Source organism: Anolis carolinensis, chromosome 1 (assembly GCF_035594765.1).
Source record: "Anolis carolinensis isolate JA03-04 chromosome 1, rAnoCar3.1.pri, whole genome shotgun sequence".
Taxonomy (NCBI): Eukaryota; Metazoa; Chordata; class Lepidosauria; order Squamata; family Dactyloidae; genus Anolis; species Anolis carolinensis.
Window position 1 is genome coordinate 257453739 of NC_085841.1, and position 10578 is coordinate 257464316.

The window sequence follows — 10578 nt, forward strand, 5'->3', positions numbered from 1 at the left end:
TTCTAAATTTAAAGGGTCGCTTCTAATGAATGAGGGATAATTTAATAAAACCTCTGACAAGGGAGATTCCTTTTTACAAAGTCTTTTTTATACCTGTCCAGTGGCCCCCTTTCTTCTTCATTGGGAGGATGATGAAGGAGGGTTGGAAAAACACAGATCTTTGATTTTGGGTTGCAGTAGTGGCAGCAATAAACAAATACCCCTTCTACACTGCCATATACAGTAGAGTCTCACTTATCCAAGCTTCGCTTATCCAAGGTTCTGTATTATCCAACGCAGTTTGCCTTTTAGTAGTCAATGTTTTTGTAGTCAATTTTTCAATAAATTGCAAAATTTTGGTGCTAAATTCATAAATACAGTAATTATTACATAAAGTTACCGTGTACTGAACTGCTTTTTCTATCCATTTGTTGTAAAGCATGATGTTTTGGTGCTTAATTTGTAAAATCATAACATAATTTGATGTTTAATAGGCTTTTCCTTAATTCCTCCTTATTACCCAACATTTTCGCTTATCCAATGTTCTGTCGGTTCGTTTATGTTGGATAAGTGAGACTCTACTGTAATACAATTTATAAAAGCAGATAATCCAAATTATCTGCTTTAAACTGGATTATATAAATCTACACTGAGATATAATCCAGTTCAAAGCAGATAATCTGGGTTTTATATGCCAGTATAGAAGGGGCCAATGCAGTAAAAGTGTGAGCTGGGAAAGAACCAAATTCCTCTCTAGCTGGCATACTGCAGTTGTATGAGCCTGCTTACAGCAGGTAAGGTAAAGAGGTAACTTTAGAATCCCATACTGAGGAGGAGGTAAACCTTGCTTCATCAAATAGTCCCAATATGATTAAAAAAAAACACATTGATGTGTCATTTTGGCCACCAAAATGGAAATTGTATAAAAAGTGGAGTTTGGTAAAAGTGTTGCATATTGTTAGTTTCAGATAAGGGCCCTTCTATACTGCCCTATATCCCAGGTTCAAAACCCAAATTATCTACTTTGAACTGGATTATATGAGTCTACACTGTCAGATAATCTGTGAAAAGCAGATAATCTGGAATCAGATCCTGGGATATAGTGCAGTGTAGAAGGCCCCTTCTACACTGCCATATAATCCACATTATCTATCATATGTATTTTAAAAATTGATTTGCATCAGTCCGTCCACCTATGCCCAGGAACAAACAGTTATCTCAGATGTATTGGTTGGCTGATGGTTGTTTTATATTTTGTTATAATGTTTCTGCTTTATTCTGTTTTATGTTACTGTTTATATACTTACTATGTAATATGTAGGTACTTAGTGTGTTATATTTTAACTATGTTGATTGGGCTCATCCCCATGTATGCTGCCCCGAATCCCTTTGGGGAGATGGAGGCAGGGTACAAAAATAAAGTTATTATTATAATTATTTTCTTCATTTGGACAGTTCATTATCTCTGGATCCCTATCAATAGCAGCTGAGAAACAAGCAACTACTGGACTGGTAAGAAAGAAAGACAGGGAAACAGAGAAAGAAACACAATTTAATATCTTCTAAAATGCTGTAGAGGACAACAAATAAGTTTCACAATTTAGCTTTCACTGTTCAGAAATTTGTTTACCATCATTCAGGGCAGAGTCCCTTGAATTCAAATCCCAGTCTATTTGCAACTAACAATAATTTCCTGGGAGACATCAGACATGCACAAACCTGTAATGGGTTCCAGGGTATCCTGAGGTGTCCAAAGAAAGTCTCAGGCTAATCCAGATTAATCCAGGTTTACTTCCAGGGGGAAAGCCTTCCTCCTCCTCCTCCTCCTCCTCCTGGATTATGCGGCAGGGTAGAAGATGCCTAAGAGGAAGATTTAAGTCTACTGCATCAGATGCATCGAGTGATGTGAAACTTAGTTGAAACTCAATCCAGACAAGACAGAGGTACTCCTGATCAGTCGGAAGGCAGACAAGGGAATAGGGATGCAGCCTGTGCTGGATGTGGTCACACTTCCCTTGAAGACACAGATTCACAATTTGGGGGTTCTCCTGGACTAAGCGCTAAACCTGGAAGCTCAGGTATTTGTGGTGGCCAGGTGGGCCTTTGCACAATTAAAACTTGTGGGCCAACTGCACTTATTCCTTGAGAAGCCAGCCTGTTTCCAGGCACAATTCAAAGTGCTGGTTACATCCCTCAAAGCCTATGGTTCAGGTCCAGGCTAGCTGGCTGACCGCATCTCCTTGTACGAACCTGTCCGGGCCCTGAGATCTTCAGGAGAAGCCCTTCTGTCCATTCCACCTCCATCTCAAACACGATTGGTGGGAACAAGAGAGAGGGCCTTCTCAGTGGCTGCCCCTTGACTCTGCAACTCCCTTCTTACCAGGGAAGCCAGAATGGTCACCTCCCTGCTGTCCTTCTGGCAGCAGGCAAAAACCGTTTTATTCAGGCAGGCTTTTAAAGATGAAGGTGTTTAAGATCTAGGCAGGGGGTGCTGTGTTTTTTTAACTTTGAATATGTTTTGATGGATTTTAACTGTGAACTTTTTAGTGCTGTTTGTGTTGAATTCTGTTTTGTTGTTTGCATATTTGTATATTTTAAATTGTATAGTAATGCTTTTAGTTACCTCCATTTCTAAGCCAAAGAGCCGGTGTTGTCCGTAGACACCTCCAATTTCATGTGACCAGCATGACTGCATGGAGCACCGTTACCTTCCCACCAAGGTGTTACCTACTGATCTGCTCACATTTGCATATTTTTCAACTGCTAGGTTGGCAGAAGCTGGGCCTAACAGCGGGAGCTTGCCCCGCTGCCCGGATTCAAACTGCCGGCCTTTCAGTCAGCAAGTTCAGCAGCTCAGCAGTTTTACCCTCTGTGCCACTGGGGGAAATAAAGCAGGGTATAAATAACTAAATACTAATACTAATACTAATACTAATAATAATAATAATAATAATATGCCTAGATAAAGACCTTTATAGCTATGAATAAGGTGTTATGTATAAATAGCAACAGAAATGCAAAATATGTGGGAATGGTAATGAATTTTAATTATGATAATTAAGGGACAAAGGCAGGAAGAAGCATGTTGCCTAAAACCAAGGCGAATAGATACCTATATGAATGATGGAGGGAGATATTGGGATGCAAAGTGATGCTGGCTAGGATCCAGAAAGGAGATATGAGTAACTGATCAAGAGAGCTGCCATGACATTTGGAGTGTTAGTTAGTGTTGTGATATATGTAGTGCATCAGGAAATGGTTGTCTCTATTCAACCCACAAGGACTGTTATTCAACTCTAAGGATGGCTGTTTTGGTCCTCGGAATAGCATTCTTTGATTTAAGAAAACTTCAAAGGAAGATAGGAAAGAGAAATAGTAGAATTGATATACAGTGTTCCCTCATTACTTCGCAGTTCGCTTTTTGCGGATTTGCTGTTTTGCGGTTTTTCAATATACTCTAAAAGAATATTATAAATCATAAAAAACTACAATTTACAGCCTAAGGAAGGGAGGAAAGAGAAGCCGAAGGAAGAGAAAAGGAGCCCAAGCGGCAACGGGAGGAGAAGGAGGTGATTTATCAACACACGATTGGTTGATAAAGACTTCAAATAGTGTATAACTACTAAAATAATGTATAAATATATAGCGTCCCTACTTTGCAGATTTTCACTTATTATGGGTGGTCCTGGAACGTAAGTCTCGCGATAAGTGAGGGAGCACTGTATATATACACAAACTCCAATCCATTGATGATGTGTTGAACCTAGACAATGATTTTCTGACATCCTCTCAGGCCCCATCTCTACTGCCATATAACCCAGTTTCTGAATCCAAATTATCTGCTTTGAACTGGATTATATGGCAGTGTGGACTCATACTCCAGTCCAAAGCAGATAATCTAGATTCGGAAAACTGTATTATATGGTGGTGTAGATTCAGCCTCCATTGATGGCAGTGATGACAGTGGTGGGATATAAACAGAGATCCTCACATTTGGAGGAGGCAGCAATGGGCTGTAAATTTGAATCCTCACAAACTGCTCAATCCAGGAGACAATGAATTCTTCACAATTACTTTCTTTTCCTGAAATAGAAATAATTTATTCCAATGTCTGTCTCTTTCAGGTGAAATCCAGTGTGGGAATGAACATTGTAAGCGCTATAATGGCACTAACAGGCAGCCTTTTACTGCTCGTAGATCTGCTTATGGTTAATCTCTCTTCTTATTCATACGACCATGACCATTACTATGAATGTTACTTGGGAAGAGTAAGTGAGCATGTGAAAACACAAATCCTTTCCGCTCTGCTAATGTCACAGATAAAATGGTCCCCAGCCTTTCTCTTTGGGTGCATCTACTCTGTAGAATTAATGCAGTTTGATGTCACTTTAACTGCCATGGTTTAATGCTATGAAATTTTGGGAATTGTAGTTTGGTGAGGCACTAGCACTTTTTGGACTTGTCTCATTCCTATGCTTAGATGAAGAAATAAGGTGGTTCATTGAAAGGAGAGAAAAAGGAATTTAAAAAGTGCTGTAAAAAATGCTTCTAGCAGCTTCTGGTCCTGCATGAACTGAACGTCTTTCTGCTGAATGTTCCTGTTTAGCAGGGCTGGGAACTGCCATTCTTCAGATGTTGTTGGATTGTAGGTCCCAGCATCCTCTTGTCTGCATATAAAACAGTGAGGGATACTAGAAGTTGCCATTCAACAACATCTGAAGGGCATGATTCCCATTCTTGCGGCATACTTTTGGAAGAGGACTGGAAAAGTAAAGAGTCAGCATCATGCAATTAATTCAATCATCTGCTTCATTGCTTTATTGCAATGTTCTACCTTTGGAAGACTGAAATGGTAAATATGCACAAAAATTGTACAAATATTCAACTACATTCGCCTGAAATAATGTACCAAAAATATTGAAAATCTGCAAATTAACAGTACTCTTTCATTATTATACTCACATGCACTTTCCATTTGTACATTTGCAAAAGGGCAAGCCAGCCCCAGACTCTTTCAGAAGCACCAGTATTTCAGTCAAAGTACAGTAGAGTCTCATGTATTCAACATAAACAGGCTGTTGGATAAGCAAAAATGTTGGATAATAAGGAGGGATTAAGGAAAAGCAGACCGAAAGGTCCCAGGTTTAAGCCCCGGGAGCGGCGGGAGCGGCGGGAGCGGCCGCTGTTAGCTCCAGCTCCTACCAACCTAGCAGTTCGAAAACATGCCAGTGTGAGTAGATCAATAGGTACCGCTCTGGTGGGAAGGTAACGGCGCTCCATGCAGTCATGCTGGCCACATGACCTTGGAGATGTCTACAGACAACGCCGGCTCTTCGGCTTAGAAATGGAGATGAGCACCACACCCCAGAGTCAGACATGACTGGACTTAACGTCAGGGGAAACCTTTACCTTTAAGGAAAAGCCTATTAAACATCAAATTAAGTTATGATTTTACAAATTAAGTACCAAAACATCATGCTTTACAACAAGTTTGTCAATTGTTTGGGAGTGTGGCTGCACTTGTGTTGTTGTTGGGCGTGTTTGGTCCACTGTGCGTTGCTGCCTAGAGAAACAGCTGTGGATCCAAGCAGGAGGCAGACTGTGTTGGATAATACAGAACGTTGGATAAGCGAAGGTTGGATAAGCGAGACTCTACTGTATCATTAAATTAGTTTCACCCATTTAAAAAAAGAAGTGGGGAAACTCTTTTTTCTGTTTGTATGAAATAAAAGTACAGGTAGTCCCCAAGTTACAAACAAGATAGTTTCTGTAGGTTTAGGTACATTTTTAAGTGCAACTCCATCTATATCGATATCTATATCTATATCTCTATCCACACACACACACATACACATAAGCTTTGGATCGCATTGGGAAGGATTAACATCCCTGTAGTGTTTGTTTTGCTGTCTGTGCCCCTGTTCAAAATATTTCATCTCACTTTCTGTCCCTGTGATAACTGAATTTTGAACAATATGGCTTGTTGTGGGAACGAGGACTGGTGAGAAAACTTTAGTGGAGACACCTTTTCCCCATGAGAACTCTTCTGGGAGTGGATTTCCCTTCCGAGGGGTAGATTTTTCTCACTTCCTGTTGTTTCACCCTTGTTCTTACCTATGAGTCATTTGTAAGTCAGATATTTGTAACTAGGGGACTTCCTATATTCTATATCTGAATTTCAATTTCATTGGATTTTATATGTAAAGATGCTATATTGTATCTTCCTGCCTTCTCAAGAAGCTCTTTTCAAGCCAATGTTTTCTGTTATCGTTCAATTATATGATGCTTTAGGATGCGTCTGCACTGTAGAATGAATGCATTCTGGCACTACTGTAACTGCCATGGCTCAATGCTACAAATTTCTGGGAGTCTTAGTTTTACAAGGTCTTCAGTCTTCTCTGCCAAAGACTGCTCACCAAACTGTAAATCCCAGGATTCCAAAGCAATGGGTCTTTGCCATTTAAATGGTATCAAACTCAATTAATTCTAAAGTGTAGATGCACCTTTATAGTTTGCTCCATGTACAGTATCTACACATGCTTCTTAACTCACACCTTTGAAACATGATGCACATGCACAAGTAGATGTGTACTTTCCAGCAACATGTTTGCATCTTTCCCTGCTGAAGCAATCATCCTCTTTCAGTTGCACATCAGGTTGCACATTTAGTTTCCCATTTGCTTCTGCATCCCATTGCACCTTTCTTGAGCATTCAATTAGGTATTTGTTGACTTGAGCATTTAGTTGTGTAATGTCACTGTGCATATCCATCTTCCCCTCCTTAGATTGACTGTAATGCTCCTTTGGTTGCACATCCAGTTTCATATTCAGTTATGCATTCTGTTGTGCATCTAATTGCATATTAATTTGTGCATTTGGTCATGTAATTTGACCATTGAACAAGAGATTTATGCAGCACAACCTGCACCTTTAATGCATTATTCCACATACAAAGATTTGCGCTACTCAGTCCTGATGTTGAATCTCAGCCTTAAGATTTCATTGCTTTCAAACAAGTTATGTGTAAGTACGTTTTGCTTGATGATTTTTCAAATACAGGTCCCATTGGTTTTTTTAAATAATTTTCTGTTTGGAGGGGAAGGTATGTGTGTGTCAGTCAAATGATTTAAAACTTTCATTGTTATTTATCCCATCTCTTCCTAAAATTGATTTAAAAAAAAACAAAAACAAAACAAAAACAAAAACAAAACAACCAACAACCTGATTTTTAGCCACGTTGCAAGTAATTTCTACATCACTTTTTCATGCCTTGGTTCAACTTAATGGGAATGAGAGGTACATAGCATTGTTTTCTTAATATAGTCCCATTCCACTTGCAGACTATATTAACTGGGTCCTCTGCCGTGCTCCTTTTGTTCTCATTCCTGGAGTTTGGCATCACTATTTCAACAGCCCATTTTGGATGCCAGGCAGCTTGCTGTCCCAGCAATCAGGTAAGCCTTTGTTAGTAGGTTTGGAGATTGAAAAGATCTTACTGAAATGCTTGGTGGGTTGCTTTGTATCACCTGCTTCTTTAGAAGCAGAAGGCTGCAGGAAAGTACTGTGCTTTTTCTCTCAGGCTGCATGGGTTGCAATTAGTCCCCAATGCAAGAATCCTGGACAAAACATGAGAACTTGATTTTGAGATATAAAAATGGGAAAAGGATAATCTAGCTAAACACATATGACGTAGATTATGGGCCATGGGAGAAAAATGCCTCCAGTGCTTTCAGTTTTGATTAGATGGTTCAGAGAGAAAATGCCTTTGGAAAAATAACTTGGGTGAGGAGAAAATCTTTTTTTCTTCCCTCCCTAATGTACTTTCAGAATGACTCTAACACAACAGCTTTGGTATTGAGACCACTCCTCCACCCCTTAAATTTCTGGTGATTCAGCTATAATACAGAAAATACATTGATAGCAGGGAAGAACCTGGGGGTAGTCAATTGAATGATGATAATTAGAGAGGTGAAGTGGCACTTAGGACATTCCTGAAGGTGGCAAGGATGATGACACTGACAATGCTGGCAGCAAGGGCAGTTTTTCTTGTAATGAATCATTCTTTTATGTTACAGCAGCCAATGGTTTTTGTACCCTACACTGTCAGTGGAGGTGTGGTGGCTCCTGGAGAAGGCCACCACCCTCCTCCTCCAGCCTATAATCCCGAAGACCCATCTCCCAAATGAGAATAAAGAACACAAAGGAAACCAGCTATGCCAGAAGTTGAAAAACCGTGGATTCCCTTCTAGCTCCTTCCATGCACTATGCCCATTGAAGGTGACAGAGATGTCCTCCTTATCTCCCACATTAGATAGAATGCCTATTCTATTAATGTGGTTGCACATTTCTCAATTTTTAAATTAATCTGGGGGGGGGGGGTGCAATATTTCTTTGAGTTTGTGTAAGAGTTTGTGATTGCTTTCCTCTGAGGTCGAGAGAATGGAACTTACCCAGGGTCAACCAATGAGTTTTCATGGTTGAGCAGAGACCTGAACCTACACTGTTTTCTTGTGATCATTTTCCTTGAATTTGATTTGGTGAGATGTAGGATAGGAGGGAATAAAAGCATAGTTGAAGAAGAAAGGAAAATGAAATTGTATTAAGATCACATTGATCAATAATCGTTCATGTACTAACCATGCAATGTAACTGATTTGTCCAAAAAAGATAGCTTTGATTCCAAAAAACATGAAATGGAATCCCTTTCTTTGTCTGATTTTACTGAAATACCAATTCAGTGGGAAATGGGTAATTCATTTTGTTTGTACATTAACATATATTCTTTGTAAATCTTTCTCAGCTTGTTTCCATGTAAAACTGCATATAATAATAATAATGAATAATAATGACTTTATTCTTATATTCTGCCCCATCTCCCCAAAGGGACTCGGGCCAGCTTACATGGGGACCAAGCCCAGTAGAAAAAAAATAAAATACATCACCATAAAATAAATTTTCATTACAAGGCATTAACCACATAAAAACATGTAAAAACGTCATATAAACACCGAGAAGGCCCTCTCCCTCGTCCCCACCAACCACACTTGTGACGGAGGTGATAATGAGAGAAGGTCCTCCCCAACAGAGGTTTGAGCAGGTTCAAAAGATGTGATCGCAAAGTTAAGCTGGACCCAAACAACACAAAATGAGTAGTTTGCACAAAAATAAAATTGCATTTAAAAAGAAATAAACATTTTTAAAATTTGTTTTGTCTCAAAAATTGAATTATTTCTGTACACTTACATGATGTGCAAAACTGAGCGAATAAAGATACTTTTGTTGATCTTGACATCTTTATACATGGCAGTGGCTTAACAAGGAGGAATGACCATTCTAGAATCTGATTGTTAAACAAAAGGGTGGGGGGCAAATATTTTTATTATTTAAATAAAAGCACTCCCTAAATTTATTTGAAGAAACCCCTAGAGCTGACTTCCCTATTTATAGGCTGGCTCTGGCAACAATTCTGGAAAGACTATGCGCTGTCAGTTTCTCTCCAGCAAGAAAGGAAAAAGCAATTCTAGTAGTAAATGAATATCCAATGTTATTTATTATTAGGCATTCAAATGCAGTTTATAATCAAATGAAAATCAATAACAATCAAACAATACAATAAGAAATAAAGACAGTTTTTTTTAAAAAAAATCTCCAATACTTGATCTTCCCTCTATTTTATAGTTTTTTAAATGAGATATCAAAACAAATCAAGAAAAAAAAAAACAATGTTCAACGTATTTGTCTACATTTCTTATGATAATCCATTAATCTCAATTTTGCCTGGGGACAGTTCTGAGATGTGCTGCTATCACTGAAGATCTATATACATTAACTAAGAAAGATTATTGAACTAAACAAATAGCAGTATATAATATCATTCCTATAATCAAGGCCATCTACTAGCTCTAAGTAGTGTCTTAGCAAGTATTTATCTCTTGAGATTACATATGATTTACAATGTAACATATCAAGTATTATGATCTCAGTCATATGGTTTCCACAGTCATAAACAAAATTAACAAAGGGAACCATGTACTTTTCAAGTGGAAGATTTGATATTTTGACTGCAGAAGATGGGTAATGAAATATCCATTGTGGACACTGGATTGGGATTAGTTCAAAATTTAGATTGGCTTGCAAATTGGGGAAGAATTAAAAAAACACCCTAAGTGACATTAAGAGACAGGTCCTTTATACTAAAACCCAGAAAGGTGTGTGTAAATGGTATATGCAAACACTCCAGCATATAGAGAAATAGTCCAACAGAGGTCCTCAAACTTGTTAAGCAAGTGGCTGCTTCAAGGTCCCTCAGATTGTTGGGAGGCCGAACTATAGTTTGAAAAAAACATGAACAAATTCGTATGCATACTGTGCATATCTTATTAGTACTACAAAAACACGAAAGAAAAATGAAATATTTGATTCAAAGAACAATTTTAACCAAAATAACCAGTATTTCAATGGGAAGAGTGGGATTGCTTTTGGCTAAGATAGTCAAGTTTATTAGGGTTGTTGTTGTTGTTGTTTGCCTTCAAGTCATTTCAGACTTAGGGTGAAATTAGTTTAGAGTGGGGGCCAGGTAAATTATCTTGGAGGGCCTCA

General features: G+C 38.6%; 1 non-coding gene across 1 annotated transcript; it reads left to right on the forward strand.

Moving 5' to 3' along the window:
• The first annotated feature begins 2468 nt into the window (after nucleotides 1-2468).
• LOC100552209 (uncharacterized) lies at nucleotides 2469-9781 on the forward strand. The gene is made up of 3 exons (XR_010001869.1): nucleotides 2469-4247; nucleotides 7320-7433; nucleotides 8055-9781. It is a non-coding gene; the product is annotated as an uncharacterized LOC100552209 (transcript).
• The last annotated feature ends 797 nt before the right edge of the window (nucleotides 9782-10578 follow it).